The 21,136-nt window shown below is 46.1% G+C and overlaps 2 protein-coding genes and 1 long non-coding RNA gene across 4 annotated transcripts in view; 2 read left to right on the plus strand and 1 right to left on the minus strand.

The window, feature by feature from the left end:
* The window catches only part of Syn3 (synapsin III), a 375,944-nt gene that overhangs the window by 142,701 nt on the left and 212,107 nt on the right, over nucleotides 1-21,136 (plus strand). The window lies entirely within an intron of this gene.
* The window catches only part of Timp3 (TIMP metallopeptidase inhibitor 3), a 53,513-nt gene that overhangs the window by 28,745 nt on the left and 3,632 nt on the right, over nucleotides 1-21,136 (minus strand). The gene's annotated exons all lie outside the window — the stretch shown is intronic.
* On the plus strand, nucleotides 12,165-18,464 carry LOC105992062. Its single transcript, XR_001175384.1, has 3 exons — nucleotides 12,165-12,175; nucleotides 13,377-13,381; nucleotides 17,332-18,464. It is a non-coding gene; the product is annotated as an uncharacterized LOC105992062 (long non-coding RNA).

Raw genomic sequence — 21,136 nt, forward strand, 5'->3', positions numbered from 1 at the left:
GGGCCTGGCACCAGGCTAGCTAGCTGGAACCGTATTCCTGTATAGATTTCAAGGAAACAGGGTAGGGTGGCAGATTCTGCCTACTTAAGCTATGCAGCTGTCCAGGGCCAGAAGAATTCACGTATTTAAACGGGGAACTTTGGTCTAGACCACACCCAACTCTGGTTTGGTTTGCTGCTGGTGTCACCCAGGAGGTAAGCTAACACCCAGCAATGTGGAGAAGCTGACTCTTCATACAAAGCCCCTAACTAAGTGCCTGGTAAAACACTCATCTCTTTGGCCTCATGGTAGGGACTGGGAAGGAAGGAAAGAGTAAGCAAGCTGGAGATTTGGCTAATTAGGGATCTTTGATTGCAGAGTAGTTCCTTCCCAAGGTAATGATGGCAAAAATTAAAATTAAAATCCTAGCACCTCAAGAGGGCACACCTAGTCAGTGCTCAAGGGTTTGAAGCATTGTTGATTCCAGACTTCTTCCTTCTGTTGGGGTATGGAACACTGGAAGGCTGGAGGTCTGAGTTTAAATCTCTGCCTCTAAGTTTTACCACAAGTGGATGAGGGGTTGTGATAGCTGCATCTTAGAGCTGTTTTAGGGATCAAGCGAGAAAGCAGAATGATAAAAGCTACCCGGCCCACTTGCAGACAGCTTCTGAGAGACAGAACTAAGGCTCAGCATTGGTCACCTTGGGGATTAAAAGTGGCTGTAGAGTCCAAAGATACCCAAGAAATCTTATCCTTGCTAAAATAAAGTGGCACTTAAATTGCCAGGACGTTCAGGGAAGAGAATCATTAACAAAATGACATGCAGGAAGTATCCGATTAAAAAAGCAAAAATTAAGCCAGGTGCCGCCAATGGCTGAGGCCTGTAATTGGAGCTACTGGGGAGACCAAGATCTGAGGATCTCAGTTCAAAGCCAGCCCAAGCAGACAAATCCAAGAGGCTTTTGTCACCTATTAATGAGCAAAAAAAAAAATCAAAAGTGGGGTGTTGTTCAAATGGTAGAGCATCAGCCTTTGGGGGCAGGGAAGCCAAGTGAGAGTACAAGACCCTGAGTACAAGCAGCATCAGTGAAAAGAAAAACAAAAAAACTCAAAACAAACAAACAAAAAACATTGTTAACAGCTCAGGATTTCAACTGCCTGCCATCTAGATAGAAGGGTACTGAAATTTCCCAAAATTTTACACAAGATGGAAATACATGTCTTCTGCCATAGCTTATAGTTCACATACTTCCTGTTAGTTTTTCAGGATCACCTCTTTGCTTTATGTTTTCCTATAATTATCTCTGCCTATCTATCTACTGGTAATGTCACTTTGCAGAAGAAAAGTTGGAGAAAAGAAGAGGTGAACAAGAAACTATAATTTTCTAGCCAACCTATACTCTGTATCCAGTTATAGCTACATTCTACATTTATATTACCTTCAAGACTTTTTCCTCTGTTGGCATACACCTGTTGCCATGCTTTCTCCCTAATCAAATCATAAAGTACACATTTGTTGCTGATCTGGGTTCTGCCAGTACAACTCTGTCCATTCATATACTCTGTCTCATCGCTTTGAAATAGCTGTGGGTTTGGTTTTTCTTTGGTTTGGTTTTGTTTTTATATATAGGTACAGAACAGTTTGTATAAACAGCTGTGTGACAAATATCCTTGTGTGTTTATGTTTGTGTATACATATGCATACATGCAGCTAAATATTTATATACACACAATATGCAAGCACATATATGTGTATGTATATATATATATATATATATATATATATATATATATATATATATACACACACGCATACATAGGCAAGCTTGATTATTTCAACTGAACTCATTGGGTATTGCCTGTCTTTAAACCTGTTCTTCAATGGCCAGGCTTTCCCAAGTCAGCAGACTCTTTGCCCCCATCAGCAGGCCCCTCTGCAGCAGTCTCAGTGTAACTGAGAAAGCATCAGACGCAGTTTCTCAGGCCCCACAGCTCACCCCAACCTCCCCCCTCACCCCCTGTACTCACACATCCTCCCTCCCGCACCCCTTGTCCAGCTGGTAACCAAGCCTGAAAGAAACCCTATCTGTCCCCACTCCAATTCTTTTTCGGCTTCATCGGACCCAGCCTGCTATTTCAAAGTTATGAATACTAAGGCAACATCTTAGGACAGGTGGGCCTGCTAGGGGCCTAATTATTTATGTCACAAAGTCACTGGCAGAGGCCACCTCCCTAAACAAGGTTCCTTTCTGCCTTCTGCATGTGCTCCTTTGCTTTTGTAATGGGCAGTTTTAGTATGCGGCCCAAGTCTGGAGCATCCCTTTCAGTGAGAGTGAATACAAACCGCCTTCCCCCCTCAAAAGCATTTGCCTCCAACCCTGGTCCTGAAGCAAAAGAAAAGCACCAAAGGCGGAGGAAACAGGACCCAGTGTTTCTGTTGAAGGGACCCCCTGCTAACAACCCATCCAAAAAAATAAAGGCAACTGTCTTGTACATGTGTACAGGGAAATTGCCCCCTGAACAGTTTGAACTCAGCAACAACAAAAAAAAACCCTGTAGTTTCTACTAGGCAACCACAACACATGCACATATGCACAAACACAAATTTAAAAAGTAATTCTCTCCACTCCTGATGCCTGGGTGTGCTCTAGGCAGGGGTCTGTTGATAGCAGCAGAACAGCTGTAGGGTGAGACGCAGTATGAGATGGTCTTCCATGCATCCTCCCCCTCAGGCCTCAGAACAGCTCTGATGCTTGGCCTGAGACCACTCAACAAAAAATGAGATGGATCTCAACATGGAAGGAAAGCTGGCTCTGTGGTGTGACTCAGGGGTAGGACTCTAGGAGGGCTTGTTTGTTTGTTTGTTTTTGGAAGGGGTTGAATTTTTTTTGGGGGGGGTCTGTCGTGAGGCTTGAACTCTGAGCTGGGGCACTGTCCTTGCGCTCTTCAGCTCAAGGGAAGCGCTCTACCACTTGAGCCACAGGGCCATTTCTGATTTTCTAGTGGTTTATTGGAGATAAGAGTCTCATGGACTTTCCTGCCCGGGCTGGCTTTGAACCGCGATCCTCAGATCTCAGCCTCCTGAGTAGCTAGGATTACAGGCATGAGCCACTGGCGCCCGGCTAGGGGTTGAATTTGTAAGCATAACTTTTTGCCTTGCCTCGTGCTGACTTCGTAAGACATCACTCCATAACTTGTATATCTCCAGGTTTCAAAGGACCTTCACCTGTAATCACCTTGGGTCCCCTTTACAGGAAGGACCTTTACCAGCTTTACAAACTGCTTCTGAGCTGGGACAGGGAAGGCTTACTACATCCTGGCCTCCCTTGATTCTCTTTGGCAACTTCCCAGACACAAAACCTGGCCCTTCCATTTCAGGGGAGAAACACAGGAAACGCACTCTGCCCCGTTCTCCAACAGACAGAAGCACCACAGCTCCAGATCCACAGAGCAATGGGACTCACAGGGAAGTGAGTACAGGATGAATGAGCCTCCACCAAGCCAAAGGGAGCAGCCTAGCAAAGGCAGGCTGAGCTGGCTCCTCACCACGGGGCTCCTGACCCTAATGCCTGAGATCTGCTGAGCCACCCCCCACCATTGTTTTTTCATCTGATTATGAAAGTGATGTGTCACTGTTATGAAATTTTATTTTCCATTAAGTACTGGCCAAAACTGAAATCATCGAAAATGCCACACCCCAGAGATAACCAGTGTTGATGTTTTGGTAGATAGACAGTCACACTTTTCTCTATGCATGTGTAAGTATTCATTATGTGTACATGCTTGTATGCATATTCATATTCACATACATATGCTCAATTTCTTAAAAAATGAGCAGGTAGATATGTATCCATACGAAGTGTACAAAGGAAGGCAAAAATCTGTATATGTATACATATATAGGCACACATAAATATTCTTTTTTTTTTTTAGAAATTAGTTGCAGTTAGTCAAAAATAAATGCACCCGGGACTAGCCCCCCACAGATACATATTTTTTAAAAGACCTCATCATTCAAACAATAGACATTTAAGCACTGCCTGGTTATTTCTTTGGACTGAACATGTAGAAGGATTATTGCTAGCTAAAGAACATGTGCGTTTGGAGGGGAGGGGGGCTCTGTGTGCACAGGGCCAGGCGGCCTTCCCGAGTGTGGTGGGGACCACTTGTTTCCCACCAGTAACCTGTGGAGAAGTGGGACGCCCAACCCCGTGAGGATGAGAAGCCTAAGTCCCAGGATTCCCCTCACCGCCCTGCCAAGTCCACAGCATCATCTGGAAATCCCCAAAGGCATCAGCCCGTGGACGAGCCAGCTGCTGGGAGGTGAGGGAAAGGATGGACAGATGGGAAGGGCTCCAGCTTCTCCCAGGTATAGCAGTAGGCAGTCTGAGTACCAGCAGCCATCCATGGCTCTCTTTGACTGCAGAAGTATCTGTCTCCCCACTGACTGGGGAGACAGATGATGACCAGAAGAGTTACATAGGACAATGGCTTAGGAATTCAATCACTGGAAGCTATTAGGGATGAGCTCTCTCCCTCCCCAACCAGCCAGGTGACCCAGCTAAAGGGTTTCACCCCTCTGATTTGTCGTGTCCTTCCCTCGCGAACTTCTGTGATTTCTGACCTAGCCTTGGTGTCCATTCACTTTTCTTTGATCTGCTCACGATGAATCTATTCCTAGTGTCTACCTCCTTCCGTGGCTTCCGTCAGTGCAAGCAGAGCACTGGGAATACCTCAGGGATCAGAGGAAAGACCACACAGATCCAGATTGGAAAGTAAAGAGCATACACGTCCATCACATTTACCGAGAATATCAGTCCCTGGGGCCATCTCCTATCCACATCCCCACTGGCCATGCGTGCATTACAAATGGGGTCCTTCCCATTTGGGAGCTGGCAAAACCCAGGCTCAGAACTTGGCATTTCCCTTCACTCCACTGGGATTCGATCTCAAGTCTGCTCCCCTCGAAGCTCTCATCTCTGTTTCATCCTCTTGTCTTTCCAAGCCAGCCCTGGGAAGACTTTTTTCTCATGAAAATTATCAGTGCACATTAATTATACGTCGTAACGGATCTCACGGTGATGTTTCCATATGTCTGCACTGAGAGGATTCTTTAGCTCAGAAGTACGGAATTTTCTAGCACAATCATGAGAGCTGAGAGAGTGAGGAGACACTGGGATTTTCAAATTGTTCATAGTTGGCTCAGGGACTTTGAGGCCAATTGACGTGTCTTTCTCTAGCCTTTATCTCTATAAAATCAGAACTGTGAGCACTAATTAGCAATTTCTGGCAAAATGTGCTGGGCCTCTTTATCATTCAAACAGTACTTCTGGTCTGAGAGGTAAGCAGCTTATCCCTTCCCCCCTTCCAAGAACCTGCATCTGTGGACTCTGATTTCACCTGAGTGACTGTGCTTCTGTGATGCTCTACCCCAGAACAAATCCCACACCCCAGACCTTCTCTGTCTTAGGGGCTCCCTGGATCCTGAAGGTAACCAGTTCTCGGATCTAGTCTGTGGGCCCTGACCATCTCTTAAGCAAATGTTGCAGAAGCCAGACTTTCTATCCAACCATAAGTTGGGATAAAATCTCAGGCCGACTCTAAGACCTTCTATCTGAAAGCAAATAGAGTTCAAAAGAAAAAAAAAGAGACCATAAGCTCGGTGCCATAGGTCCTGAAATGGAGGCTCAGGTGTGCCATATACTACCAGGAGGTAGTAGAATGGGTGATGATGGGCGATGGTAAGACAAGCTAGTACTTGTGAACACACACACACACACACCACCACCACCACCACCACCACCACCACCAAAGGAGGAAATACTGGAGAAATGGCTTATGGTTATGCCCAAAGATTGTGATGATGGCCTTGGTAATAGAGATGGCCTGAGCCTTAGCTCTTGCTCCTTATATCACATCTCTATGTGAATCGGAAAAAAAAGTGGCCCCTCTAGGTCTCAGCAGCTTGCCTCACCCACCAAAAACTTACCTTCGAGACCCTAATCCTTTTGAGAACCAGAATAGATAGACAGACAGATAGCCCATGGGTTTCTTAGAAAGCCAAAATGATACGATAGACAGGAGGACAGAACCAGAGGACAGGCAAGCAGTGGAGTATGAAGGAGGTCACTACATTGCTGCTACAAAAGCCCCCTCTTTTGTACGCTGAACTTTTGAAAACAAAAAGTGTGGCAGAAAATGTGAACCCCTGATTATGCCTCTTGAGGTATCTGAGCTAGAACTGCAGAGTTGGGGGTACAGACCCCAACAAGCGGGGGTGGCTGCCTCAGCCCCTTGAGGATAGAGGCATGACCCACTCTTAGTGATCTCAGTGCTTTTCCCAGTGTCTAGAACCAAGAAAGTGCTCAGTCAATCTTCATTTAAGGAACAGATGTGCCCACAGTACACGGGTCCTGGGCACATCTGGGTGGGAGGCTACAGAGAGGAGGGGCCCCTCAAGACCTCACCTGGTGGTGTCAAGGAAGGATGCGGCTGGGGGGTGGGGAGTGGGCAGGAAAATCCAGTCTTCTTCATGGGGCCAGGCTGGGGTTTGGGAAGCAGGCTCAGCGCCTGCCAGCCATGGCACCCTCTCCTCTCTGTGTCCTGAGATGCCTTCTCTCCAAGCCTCTTTCCAGCCCTGTGGCCCCAGGACCTGCAGGGAGCAGAGAGGCTGTTCCTTTGCAGGTGTAATTCAGCCTGAGCTGAGGAGACAGGCCTCCTCATGCCTTTCACTTCCTCACTCTCCAGTGGGGGGGGGGGGGGGAGCAAGAACACAAAATTCCCCTGAGCAATCTGAAACCCTGCGACCTTCCCCTCCTCCACCCCCCAACAAGTGGCAAGATCCAGCGCTACCTCCATCCCCTCCGCTTTCCTCTGGGTCACCTATACTGGGCCCAGAGGCAGCCTCGGAGTTATTTATAGCCATGTCAGAGGAGGAGGAGGCAGGAAATAGGAAATTAGGAAGGAGGGAGTTGGGGAGAGAGAGGCCAAATGACCTGCTGGCTTAGAACCCACTGCCTGCCTGGACTGTGGAGTCAGAGCCCCATGACAGAGAACTCTTCCAGCCCAGCCCAGCCCAGCCCAGCCCAGGTTCCTCCGGGCTTCCAGTCCACCTGCTGCTAGCTTGCCAGACACTGCCCCTGTTCCAGGCCCAGGTAGAAGCCAGTTCATCCTGGGACTATTTTCCTCCTGGTTCTGGCTCAGTGATGTCACCTTTCACTATGAAGCGAATGGTACAGGAGCTTGGTGTGGGGCCCTTGGGGGGGAGGGGAGAGGAGAGCAGGTGGGAGGCCCCAATCTGGGGTGAGCAGGAACAAACACCCCCATCTTTCACTGCCACCAGCCCTTCCCTGTTCTGCTCCTTCCCTCATCCGTTCAAATATCCTGAATGATCAGCACTTAGGGAGCCCAAATTTTCTCAGGAAAGCATCAGGAGGCCTTTGAGAGCCGGGCACCAGTGGCTCACGCCTGTAATTCTAACTACTCGGGAGGCTGAGATTTGAGGATTGTGGTCCAAAGCCAACCCAAGCAGGACAGTCTGTGAGACTCTAAGAAAAAACCAGAGTGGTTGAGTGCTAGCCTTGAACACAAAAGAGGCTCAGGGACAGTGCCAAGGCCCTGAGTTCAAGCCCCTGGGCTGGCCAAACTTTAAAAAAAATAAAATAAAGAGGCCTCTGAGGAGATGACACACCCAGAATAACAGAGCCAGGCTGCTGCCCTGTACTTTGGGGTGCTGTTCCTTTCCCCATGCCACCATGCTGCCCCCCGTACCTGGCTCACTGAGAGTACCCTGGGTACCCCCCGCAGGGTGGAGTGACTGGCCATGCTAGATCTCACTCTATGCACAGAAGAGCAATCCCCACTGGCCACCCCAAACCCTGAATGGACAAGGCAGCACACCCACCTAGATAAGTTTGGTTCTAGCTAGGTCAGATTGGTGGTTTTATTTGTTCTTTAGTTTTAACACAACCACCAACTTAGTGATTCTCTAAGGCAGTTTGTTCTAATGATTATCAGTGGCCTTTGGGACAGTGTCTGAGCGCCCTGAAATCTAGAATACCTGTTTCTTTTGTTTCTTTGGTGTTCTTTCTTTGCGTAATGTTTGTACTGGTACTGGGGTGGGGGAGGGGCCGGAACTCTGGATGTCATGCTCTCACTTGGCATTTTTGCCCAAGGCTGGTGCTCTGCCACTTGAGTCACTCACTAACTTTTGACTTTCTGCTGGTTAATTGGATATACGAATCACATAGACTTTTCTGCCCAGGTTGGCTTTGAACTGTGATCCCCAAATCTCAGCCTCTTTGAGTAGCTAGGATTACAAGCATGAGCTATCAGTGCCCGAGTGCTTCTTGGAAGCTTGCATGTGTAACTTCAATCAGATTTCCACATACATTCCTCGGCATGGAGTGATGCTGGTTGTGGCGTGAGATCAGAGAGGTGAGGGCTGAGGTGCAGATAATGGAGGGACCAGGGTCTACCTCCATATGTCTGTCCCTCTGAACATCTGGCTGCTGGACTTACAACACCAATTATTCCCCTCACACCAAAGGCTTGGTCCTCAGTTTGGCTGTCTTGAAGGTAGTAGAACCTTTAAGAGGTGAAACCTGGAGGAAAGGCTTCTTAGGTACTTACTTGCGGGCATGTCCCCAAAGGGAGCTGTGGGACACTGGCGTCTGATTTCCCTGTCTTTATGGTTTCCCAGACACCATGAGGTGACAGGCCTCTGCCACCACACACTCTCCCTTGGCACACTGGGCTGCCCCAGGCCCAAAGCAACAGGCCTAAGAGACATTTTCCCTTAAATCTTTTCCCTTATTAAGTAGACCAGTTCAAGTATTTTATCACAAGTGACAGAAAGCTAACACATGAGGATTAAAAACAAGATACTCCACACTATCTTGAGTGTTAAGATCTGAGTTAGAGGACTCCTTCTGATCTTACTTATTCTTTTTTCTTTTTTTTTTGGGGGGGTCGGTCATGGGGCTTGAACTCTGGGCCTAGGCTCTGTCCCTCAGCTCTTCAGCTCAAAGCAAGTGCTCTACCACTTGAGCCACAAAGCCACTTCTGGTTTTCTGGTGGTTTATTGGAGATAAGAGTCTCACAGACTTTCTTGCATGGGCTGGCTTTGAACCGTGATCCTCAGATCTCAGCCTCCTGAGTAGCTAGGATTACAGGTGTGAGCCACTGGTACCCAGCAGATTTTAAAAAGTTTTAGAAATCTGATGTAGACCCCAAATTGGTCCAAGACAGACTGGTGATAAAGCAAGTCCTGGGCACAGGAAGGATCCCTTAAAGCTGGTGGATGTTTAGCTATAAAGCTAGGAAGGATCTTTGGGATCCTCCTGTGGGACAGTATCCTCAGAAAACATCAGTCCCTTGGCTAGATATGTTTAGGGGACAGTGGGCTGAACAGAGATAATAAACAAGTTACTGCTCAGCAGGACTTTTCAGAGTCTTTACTAAGCAAACAGACAGGTGTGTCTCCTCCAAGGGACTATAGCTGGTACTGGGAAACACTGAACTTTAGAACTGCTCATCGTGTAAGGCACCCTTGCAGCTCCTGTCCTTGCAGCTCACCTGATGGTCTCTCCTGGGGCCTGCTGGATTTCTGCCAGGGAAAGATACCTCCACTCTTCTCAATGAAGGCTCAGAAGGCCATTGGTGGGATGGGGTGGGGGGTGCAGGGGAGAGATGTTCCCAGAACTTGGGGTTAGAGGACTCCCAGGGCATGATGGAATGTGAGGAGGCTCTGGAGAACTCAAAGGAATAGTCAAATCTTTATGACTGGGCAACAAAGAATCCTCCTGATCTGAACCTGACCGTCAGGGTACCTGGAACATGTCAGAGATAAGGGAAAACTATCCCAGGGAACTCATCTTTTCCCCTAGCATCCTGACTGCAAATTTGACTCCTGAAAACAAAATACAAGAAAATGGTTGGTGTCATGACAAGGTCTCTAGCATCCATAAACATTGAATCACCCCAGTCTAAAGTGCTCTGAACATGGAGAACAGTGTCAGTGGGCAAGGGCTCCCCCACTGACCCATTTTCTGTATTTGTTTCTGAGGTTCATCACATTTATTAAGCACCTACTAAGTGTGACAGGCTGTGGTCAGGCATACCCATCAATTTCCAGGCAGCAAAGCTATTCTTAGGTTGCTGGCATCTATTTAGAGAGTGTTAATCCATGCCACCACCACCTCCTGCAGTTAAATGCATACCACTTTCCAGCCTCGCCCAGCTAGGAAGGCAGAGGGGACAAGTGTCCTTCCCGCCCCACTTCGTTAGCTTGGCCAAGAATTTGGCCTTCCTGGGCTAGTGCAGCCTGGGAATCAGCCAAGCCTGAAGAGATTGTCTCTTCTTTGCTGGGACTCTTTAAGCAGTCCCGGAGGAGCCCAGACCTTCCCTGTTCTGTTACTCTCTTCTTCTCAGGAAGGGGTGCAGAGAGGCAGAAAGGGAAAGGGCTGTGAATTGAGAACAGTGTGACCCGGAAGCGTAGTGGGACAAGAAGACCTCCCAGCTCAAATGCCAGCCCCACCAGCATTCAAGCAAGAGCATCATGGGACAGCCTGGTTTCCAGTCCTGATTCCACCACATACTGGCTACAGATTACACAGGTAGCCTACTTTCTCTCAGCCTCTGTGTTGTCGTTGTGAAGTGAGAGGATCATGACTACAATAGTAATTCCTAGCACATAGGTATATAGGAAATCACAGAACCTGTGTATATGGATGTATGCATAGAAAGTTCTTAGAACAGTTGGTTGATAAATATTAGTACTAGCAGGGCATCGGGGACTCATCCCTGTAATCCTAGCTGCTCAAGAAGCTGAGGTATGAAGATCACAGTTTGAAGTCAGCCCAGGCAGGAAAGTTTGTGAGACTCCTATTTCCAACTCATGAGCAAAAAGCTAGAAGTAGAGGTGTGGCTCAAATGGTAGAATACCAGTCTTGAGCAAGAAAAGGTAAGAGACAGTGCCCAGGCCCTGAGTTCAAGTTCCTGGACTGGCACCAAACAGACATAGATAGATAGATAGATAGATAGATAGATAGATAGATAGATAGATAGATAGATAGATAGATAGAGATTTAGATAGATAGAGATTTAGATAGATAGAGATAGAAAGAGAGATAGATTTATAAATAGTATTTTAATGTTAAATTCCTCTAGATATCATTCTCTTCATCTTCAGATTAGGAATAATAAGTGCCATACTGGAGGCTTCAAGTGGTAAAGTACCAGCCATAAGAATCAAAGCTGACCAAGATATAAAAGCCCTGAGTTTAAGCTCTGATAGCAACACACGTGCATACACACACACACACACACACATACACACACACACACACACACATACACACCACGAAGGGCAGTAATTAGATACAGCATAAATAGCAATTCATATAAGCATGCATACAGACAGTGAAATGGCTCTATATGTTAAATATTATCAAATGCTATTACTTGGATTCCAGCTCTTAAGTTTATCTTGGCTTCTCCCAGGCCATAGTGCCCAGCCTCCCTGTCCTGGAAACAGCAAAGCTAAGTCAACCAACAGCCTCCAAATCTGATTGGCCCAAATATATCTCCAGCTTCTCCCTTGTTTGTGTGCAGACCACAGAACAGGAAGAGGGAAGACAGAGGCCATGTCTTCCCAAACACCATCTTAGCTTGTGCTTCTGCTCAATATGGCGGCCCTGGCCCAGATGCCAGTTAGCAAATATCACAACCCAGATAGGTTGAGCATAAAATACATACTGCATTTCCAAAACTTTATTTTAAAAAAAGGTTAAATCTCACAAATGATTTTTAAATTGATTACATAAGAAATTCCTGTATTTCAGATATATTAGGTTACATATAAAAATTCATCTCATGCTTTTTTTTTTCTTTACCTTTTATAAAGTAACTATGAGAAAATGTTAAACTGCACGTAAGGCTTGTGGTATTTCCCCTGGCCAGAGCTGGTCTAGGTTTTCTTTCCCTTTCCCTTTCTCTCTGCTTATGAGCTACTGTAGGAACCTCTTCTCAAAAGGTGGCAGATGGAATCTGAACTATTTGGGGTTAGTGTTCTAAACAAAATAAAATCCAGATGTTAACAAGATATTAATAGGTAGGGCATTAGATTTTAGGACACTCCAGGAATGTCCTCAGGCTTAAAGGGGTCCAAAGAAATAAAATTCATCAAGCAGTGGGGGTACCTTGTTGGTAATGACACCCAGATCAACACCTGAATTATAAATCTCTGCTCCCCCAGCCATCTCTTACCTTCCCTGTCCTCTGTTAGTGTAGGATGGCTGATGGCTCTCGTATTTCCCAAGGTAATCACTACTGTTTAATATGCTAGCCTAGCATTCACTCTCTGTCTCTTTCTTGAGTGTACGCACACACATATGCACTCCCCCCCCCCCCAAGAGCTGAGTCCACTGTTGCCTGGAAAGCTGTCTTCCTTTCTCAGATATCCTTACCCATTGCATGCAACGAGTAAGACTCAGCTCCATGTGGGGAGAGACAAGAATGAGTCATAATACTATGATGGCTGGCATTTATCAAGCCCTTACTACATGTCAGGCAATGTGCCAAGCCTTTTATTTCCAGTATCACAAGGAATTCTCCTACAGCCCAGTGAGGTTGAGAAGCTCTGCTGCACACATGCAGGAAGAATGAGGCAGAGAAGAAGGGGCTGCTTGCCCCAAACCATGCAGCTAGCAATTAAGGAGGCCAAAGTTGGAGCCAGACAGTCCAACATCTGTGTATTCAACTACCTCGGAAATTGCAGAAGGTGCAAAGTTCCTGAGGTCATTGTTATGCTTTAACTACAACAACAACAAATGCCTTGCTCATGGTCAGAGATCCAAGAATCCAAAGGGAAAATTAAGATATCTGGACTCAATGTCAGAAAATTAGCAACCTAACTGGCTGAGTCTAGCCTAGGGATATATTTGATTTGAGATGTGTGTGTGTATGTGTGTGTGTGTGTGTGTTCCTTTTTCATTGCACTGACAACTACATCACTCCAAGATTCACACTAAAATTTTGGATTTCTAGATTATCCAAAGAACCCAGTGTAACAACACGGTCCCATATCCTGACAGACCACAGCTACATAGCAACTGTCCCCTTCACAAGGGACATTGACTCTCCACCTCACCACAAGCACCAGTACTCCCTCCTTGTATATATATCATCTTGTATGTAAATAATACCATATATCATATATATATATTCATATATCATGTATATATATGTAGGTAGATATATATATACATATGTGTATATATGAATATTACTCCAATATATTTGCTATGGCAATACTCAGTTTCTGTGGCTGGTCCTCATAGGCAAATAGATTTCTGGCCTGGCTTAGATGCCAGCTGAGGAAACACAGGCCAAAAGAGAATCAGTCAGAGTACCACAGAGCCCATACCCTGCTCACTGCAGAGGTGGCTTCCTTTGCTCTACTCCTTTGGTTAGAACTGTACCCCAGAGAATACCAGATCTCTGTCCTAGGTGGGTTGTTTATCCTCAGAAATTTCTGGGGATTTCTGTCCTGTGCTGGGGAAGGAGAGGAGATTGTAACTGGACAGAGAGCCATGTGTTTGACTCAGGTCTTCCAAACCCTCTCCCCAGGCAGGTGAGCAAGGGTCCCCTCAGACCATGGGTGGTATCTTAACTGAAGGCCCTCAGTCCAACATCATCTTCTTCCACCAGAGGAGTCAGCTCAGCTACAGGATGTGTTTGAACCTAGCTATTAACCAAATCCGTGGAATAAGGAAGTGCTCGGTTAGGGCTATGGCACAGGCAGGTTCACTATGATGAATCAGAATTCCATCAGCTTCTATAATAGTGTTACCAGGACTCCTACAATTAATGGCAGTCGTTAAAGTGACCTTGACTGTGAACTCCAACCATTGATTAGGTCTGCAAGGCTGCTATTTGCTTGATAAGCCAGCTCTGCTCCAACTGGAAGTATGGTGGCCACACAGGTCATCTGATGAAGCATCTCAGCTCATTAGCGTTTTCCTTTCATCAGCGTCCACGGCCACAGCAGTCCTGACTCTGGTCTTAATCGACAGCATTTCTAATGAAGTTACCTCCTTCAAGGGAATCATTAGCAGATGTGAGTGCAAGTTATTCTGCTAGACTAGAGATGCATTTCCAAGGGAGATTACAAGCCAGGAACACTTGATATCCAGCAGGCCACCAGTACAACATATATGACAAGAATGAGTCAATCCTTCAATTTAACAGAGTACAGGCTAAAACCCTGGGAGGAGGCCCTCACAAGGTGAACTCAAGAGTCATCACTAGAACTTGAAATAGAGTTCCAGTCTCCTCCAGGGAGCCACGCTCCCCTACTCAGTGTATGGCATTGCATCTCTTGGGCCTGAGATGGGACAAGAGCAGGAAGTACCAGCTGGCCATCCAAGTTTGGTATTGCCAAATCCATTTCTGGAGCTCCCTCCATTTGACCCCCTGCCTCTTGTGCCTATCACAGGTAAATGTGCCACCTAAGACAAAAGGACGGCACCAGATCCTTGAAGAGTGGAAGATTTGAGCTCAGAAGTCCTGGGTTCTAATCCATGCATCAGCTAAAGCCACTATGCCACACCAAAACTGAATGTGGACATCATTATATGAGAACAACCCCCTACACACACACACACACACACAGAGAGAGAGAGAGAGAGAGAGAGAGAGACGCCACTCTGCTTCTTATTTGGATGAGGTAATTGTCAAGTCAGATGATCACATTGGGACTTAAGATTACAGTGTGAAGGGTTGTAAAACTCAGAACAGGAAAGGAACTATGTTAGTTTGTTCCTGTGTCCTGGAGGAAGTAGTATGACAAAGTGGGAATCCCTGGATTAGGGGAAAATGGGAGAGGTATCAACTCTACAATTATCCCTTTGGGTCCTAACAGTCCTATTTCCTCACCAAAAACAAAGTGAGAATACCATTCCTGCCATCTAACAACACTAATGATGACTAATGCTAGTGCGGCAGATTCTGTACTAACTTTTCCCAATCTATTCTCCTTTCACAAATGAGATAGCCAAGGCCAAAGAACCTGCTGGACCAGAGCTTGGTGGAGCTGCCACCAAGTTTCCAAATCTAAGAGGCTGTGAGGCTATCCACAAAGATAAAGTCCAAGTCAAAAGGCAGCCATAGCTGAATGCCAGTGGCTCATACCTGTAATCCTAGCTACTCAGGAGGCTGAGATATGAGGATCAGGTTCAAAGCCAGCCTGGGCAGGAAAGTCTGTGAGACTTTTATTTCCAATAAACTACTCAAAAAAAGCCAGAAGTGGCGCTGTGGCTCGAGTGGTAGAATGCTGGCCTTGAACACAAACAGGCTCAGGAATAGCACCCAGGCCCTGAGTTCAAGCCCCAAGACCAAAAACAGGCAGCCCTTCCTAACAGATGAAACACATACACCCATAAGCCATGCACCTCTGGTCATGAACCATGTGTTCAAGGAGTCAGATCCACCTCCACTGGCAGGCCTTGTATTTCTCACACTGTAATCCAGGGATTAAAGAACCCCTACAAGTTCTGAGTGCAAGGCCTTTCTTTGTAGGCAGCTAGGCAATCTTGGGCAGAGTAGGCTTGGAAGAGGTTAAAAAAAACAACAACAACTGCTTGGTAATAGTGAACATCTCTGGTCCCAGAAGTTTATTATGCCCCCATACCTCCGTCTCCCTAGCCCCAGCTCCCTCCATCATTCAGGGATGTTCTTCAACAGCTGAACTTCACCTTGAGCTCTCTGAGGCCAAAGCACATAGTTTTCTTTCCCTTGCCTCTACACAGGCCAGGAGTGCAAGCCTGGCTGGCAACACTCAAAAGTCTCTTGTGTCTGAGCCATGAATGTCACCCAACCAAGGTAATAAGGTTTATGTGAGCATGAATCAGCCTGTGGACTGTCCCTTTCTGTGACCAACAGCCATCTCTGCCCCACAGATGGCTTCTTCTGGCCCCTCTCTGCAGCTGCAGACACTAATTTTTTAAACCCAGCAAAAAAGACCTCTTAGGACCTCTACAGCTGGCTATAGATGCCTTGGGCCTCCTGTCAGATGCTATTTAGTGAATCCTTTTGGCGAGAACCAAGTCTCTCTCTGCTGAGGCCCACAGAGATGAACACAGGAAAACATGGCCCCGAACCCAGGTCACAGCTGGGAAAGGGGAGCCATCCCAACAGGATACACATGGGTTTCCCACAACCTCTGCCAGCTCTGATGGCATCACCATGGTAACCAGCAGTGGCAAGGGAGCTAGCTGCCCAGAGGAGAGACATAGTAGTCTGAAGACCTGCCTGAAATGAAGACGTGCTCTCCAGATGCTTACTAAAGGGCCTATGAGCTCTTCCCAGCATGTCAGTACACCAACCCAAATCGCATCACCAGTCACCCAGGCACCAGCTTGGTGCTCCAGTCAATTATCTTATTAGCTAATTATGTCCAAGTAATAGCCCCCTAGTATTGTAGTGACTTTCTGTTATACGCTTGTGGAGGTTTTTGTTTTTGTTTTTGCCAGTCCTGGGGCTTGAACTCAGGAGCCTGGGCTCTGTCCCTGAACCTCTCTGTACTCAAGGCTAGAGCTCTACCACTTGAGCCACACAGCACTACTTCTGATTTTATCTGAGTAGTTTACTGGAGATAAGTATCTCATGATTTTCCTGCCCGGGTTGGCTTTGAACCCCGATCCTCACATCTCAGCCTCCTGAGTAGGATTACAGGCATGAGCCACTGGCACCTAGATTCTTTTGTTTTTCATTTACTAGGGACCGAAGCTAGGGTCTCACATTTGCCAGTGTTCTACCACTTGAGACATATCCAGTACTTCCTGCTTTAGTTTTTTGTTTGTTTGTTTGTTTTTTGTTTTTCAGGTAGAGTCTCATGCCCTTGTCTGGCCTGGCCTAATCCACAATCCTTCTAGTTTCCCACATAGCTAAGATACCAGGTATGTGCCATCACACCTTTTAATGGTTGATGGAGACTTGCTATGATTTGGTAAAGGCTGGCCTTCAAACCCACCCTTCACAATCTCTGGCTTCCAAGTTGCTAGGGTTACAGGCATAAACCACTATGCCAGCTTATTTGTTAGTAAACTAATAATCGACACTCGACACATGAAATTGTGGTAGAATCCACTAGATGGACAAGTTCATTTTTCTAGAAATGCTGCTTGGTGTTGAAGAGGTTGGGAGTGGCTCAACCAGGAACAAGAGCACTGGACAAGGAGTCAGATATGATATGTAGGACTTGGCTTCCTTAGGCTCCCAGAACTGATGACCAATCACAAAATGGAAGCAACATGGGAGGCAGGTGCTGGAGAGGTTAGCTCTCTCCCAGAGAAGAATACTGGGCAGAAGTTGCTAAAAACGTAGAACCCTCCCAGATTTATATGTGGGATTGGTTGAGAATACAAGTTTGGTGACAAACTGAGCACATTCAGATTCCGGCTAGACTGTTTCTTAATGGTGTCATCTCAGGCAGATAGGTGGACCTCTTCCGCCCTAGAGCAGGTTTTTGGATGACTACTAGGCAAGGGAAGACTTTAGTTCAGGGCCTGGCGCATCATAAGAGAACCTTGGCGATTGTATTAGGTGGTGGCTGACTAGAGTGGTAATGAAGAAATCCTTTCTTCTTTCCCTGAGAGGCAAGTACATGATTGCATCCACTGAAAAGATAGAACCAGACTTACCAAAGCCATGGAGACAGTGAAACAGGTGTCTCCCCCATCAGAGGCTTGAATTCTATCCCTCTGGTTCACATATACGGCTCCCAGTCCAGGAAAGATGCCTTCTGGGAATTCCCCATGCAGCTTGAGAGACTCTGGCTTTGACTAGAGATGATGTCTTGGTGCAGCAGGTTTAACATTAGGATGAGGTGTGATTGTTCTTCTGTACCAAGGCCAAGCAGTGGGCAGGAAAATGGGACCAAGTGAGATGTGAAGAATGAGAAACTAAGGAGAGTGTACAAAGCAAGGGCAGGACACAGGCCAAGAGCCAGCGGGAAACTATGGCCAGTGATGAAATCAGGAAGGAAAAGGTAGGTGGGGTCCATTCTGGCTCTTATAAATGCCACTTTACCCCTGAGGGTCTGCTGAAGAATTTTAATCAGGACAGTGGAATTCTCTCTTAAGCCAGTTTCCATAAACGACAAGGCCCCAGAGTCTTTCTGGGTTGGATCCCAACCCTGCCTCAGCCTTAGTCCACCTCCATCCTCACACCGTTCCATCATTTCCATCTAAGCAGTGAATGGCAAGGGATAAAGGGCTGAATCCTTGAGCTGGGCTAGGGGACATCTTTTGAGTCAGAAAGCAAAACCCTGTGCATGGGTGTTTATGTAGATATTTTTAAACCTGAGGTTCATGCTAAACCCCAAGGTCAAACAACTTGGTCCAACACAACACTTTCTGTTCATTATGAAAGTGTAGCCTAAAAACCATCTCCAACCTTTGAATCAGCCCAAAACTTCAACAAGTCAAAAGACCTAGGCTTTTTCAATTTTGAAACTGGCAATTAAGCCCCTCTGTCTGAATCCCATTAGCTTGGGCTAAATGGCCTCTTATTTTGCTCCCTTTCAAAGAGACAAAGGCATAAGCAAGAAGAAGAAAAATCTTCAGAAAAGTCAATAAAAATTCTACATTGTTTGCCTATTTGAGAGAAGGCTGGAAGTAAGTCAAGCACCAGGCTGTAATAGTCCTCCATCCCTCCGTGTGTGTGTGTGTGTGTGTGTGTGTGTGTGTGTGTGTGTGTGTGTGTGTGTGTGTGTGTGTGTGTGTGTGTGTGCACGCATATCTGAAAGGAACTGTCAACACAGCCCATCTGGAGAGCAAACTGACAGGAACTACTAAAATCTGAAGTGCACATACCTTATGTCCAATAATTCCAATGGCATCTTTCCATAGGGGAAATAGCTATATACAGTAACAACAGGATGGCACAATGGCTGTTTGTTTCTGTGCATGTGTAAAGACTATAATGTGTTAGAAACTTAGCTGTCCCTCTGTAGAGGGAGGCTAAACATGTTACAGTATACTTACAAAATATATCCTTATATAATAGGACATTGAACCTCTATGACAGGATAAGCAAAATATAAAGTATAACAGGTGGATATATCTTAGAGCCAGGCTATATCAGTTAAAAATGCAGACTCTGTTTCTTACTCCCTGGATAACTTTGAACAAGTGACTTAATTTTTCTGAGCCTTAGTCTCCCCAGCTGTAAAGCAGAGATGACAATAACACACCTGCCTCCTAGATGGAGAGAATTAAATGAGCTAATGCGTAGTAATTATTTAGTATTATTTAGTATATATAGTAGTATATATAGTAGTATTATTTAGTAGTATTATTTAGTATTATTAGCTATACTCTTTTATGAGTTTTGAATAACTATGAAATTCTGTACATTAAAAAATAAAGTAGACGTACACATGTTAATTGAGAAACACCTCTGCTGCAAGTTGTTGAATGAAAAAATGGCATCCTGCTATGTGTAGTATGTGTACCTCGTAACATTATTTGTAGTATTCTACTGCTCAAATTTCTAAGGGGAAAAGGCACTATGCATTTTCTCTATGGTTATCTATGTATGGAAATCAGATTTAGAGGAAAAGATGGAGAGATGGGACTAGAATTACTTCTCTGATTTTCAGTAGAGGTAGGGTGAATGTGGGTGTGGAACGCAAAGAAGGCAAAGGAGGGAAGGAAGGAGAGAGGAAGAAACAGAGGAGAGAGAAAGGTATGTACTGAGAGAGATGCATATGGATAGCTGATTGGATGGATGGATGGATGGATGGATGGATGAATGGATGGATAGGTGGATGGATGGGTGAGTGGATGGGTAGATGGATAGATACACGTACATCATGTACATACAATATACTCATATCATACTTGCATTTTAAGAGTGTGGAGAAGAGCTCCACAGCGGTACAAAATATTCATGCCATTTTATTGAGGGGGTAAGCTAAAGCTTAATGACATCCACTAATGTGCCTAAGCACATGAGCCAACAAGCAGCAGAGAAAGGATCTCAACCCACTCTGCCCTCCCCAGGGCCTTTCCACCACCTCACACTGCCTCCCCAGGCCACCCAGGAGTTGACTATAACAAAGGCTGGAAGAAGGGGCCTCGTTGTCCATACTGGCTGGAATGGTAAAAGCTAAAGGCAGTGGAGAATTGTGTTGTTGTTTTTTGTTTTTCATTAATGAACCTGTTGGAATGTGCCATTCAGCAGTGGTGCTGAATGGCTCCTGCTGTTCCAGCAAAACGAACAAAAATCTCTCCACCAGAGCCCCTTCCCTGCCACTTTCTAGCCTTATCTGTCCAGGGACACAGAACTGTCAGAGGGGCAACTTCTCCAGGGAGGACCCCATCTACCCCCTGGCTTTCCTCCCCAACCCTGTACTATACAGACTGGGTAGCTACTCTAGAAGGAGACAGTTTTAGAGTCCCAGGATGTGTTGGTCTTGGATAAGCATCATCTCTTTCAACCTCAGTATTTCCATCTGAAAAATGGGGCTATACCTACTCTTAAAGATTGCTAGGTAGATAGAAGATGAAATACATGTACCCAGAAGAGGCCTAAGAGATATCCTTTTTTTTCTCCTCCAGTCCAAAAGTAGCCCTTCTCTTTCCATGAGTCCCAACATGTTGGGAGCTTGGGTCCCCCTTCCCCACCAGGGAGGCTGGCTCTCCTTTCACATGTAATCCTGTATTTCCCTTCAGTGGCGAAGCCCGGTGTTGAGACAGGACTGTGTGAGTAGGAATGGATTTGGTCTCTTTGAAAATAGCTTCTTGGCAACAACTACAATCTCAGATCTGATACTAGAAGGAATCTGCTGGCAGCGGCCCCTGTCAAAACAATTCAGAGCCAGGCACTGGTGGCTCACCCCTGTAATCCCAGTCACTCAGGAGCCTGAGATCTGAGGATTGAGGCTCAAAGGCATTTGAGGCAGGAAAGTCCATGAGACTCTTACCTCCAATTAGCCAGCAAAAAAGCCAGAAGTGGAGATGTGGTTCAAGTTATGAAGTGCCAGCTTTAAGCAAAAATACTAAGAGATAGCACCCAGGCCCTGAATTTAAGCCCCAGAATGAGCGCGACACACACACACACACACACACACACACACACACACACACACACA

This window comes from Dipodomys ordii, unplaced genomic scaffold (assembly GCF_000151885.1).
Source record: "Dipodomys ordii isolate 6190 unplaced genomic scaffold, Dord_2.0 Scaffold79, whole genome shotgun sequence".
NCBI lineage: Eukaryota > Metazoa > Chordata > Mammalia > Rodentia > Heteromyidae > Dipodomys > Dipodomys ordii.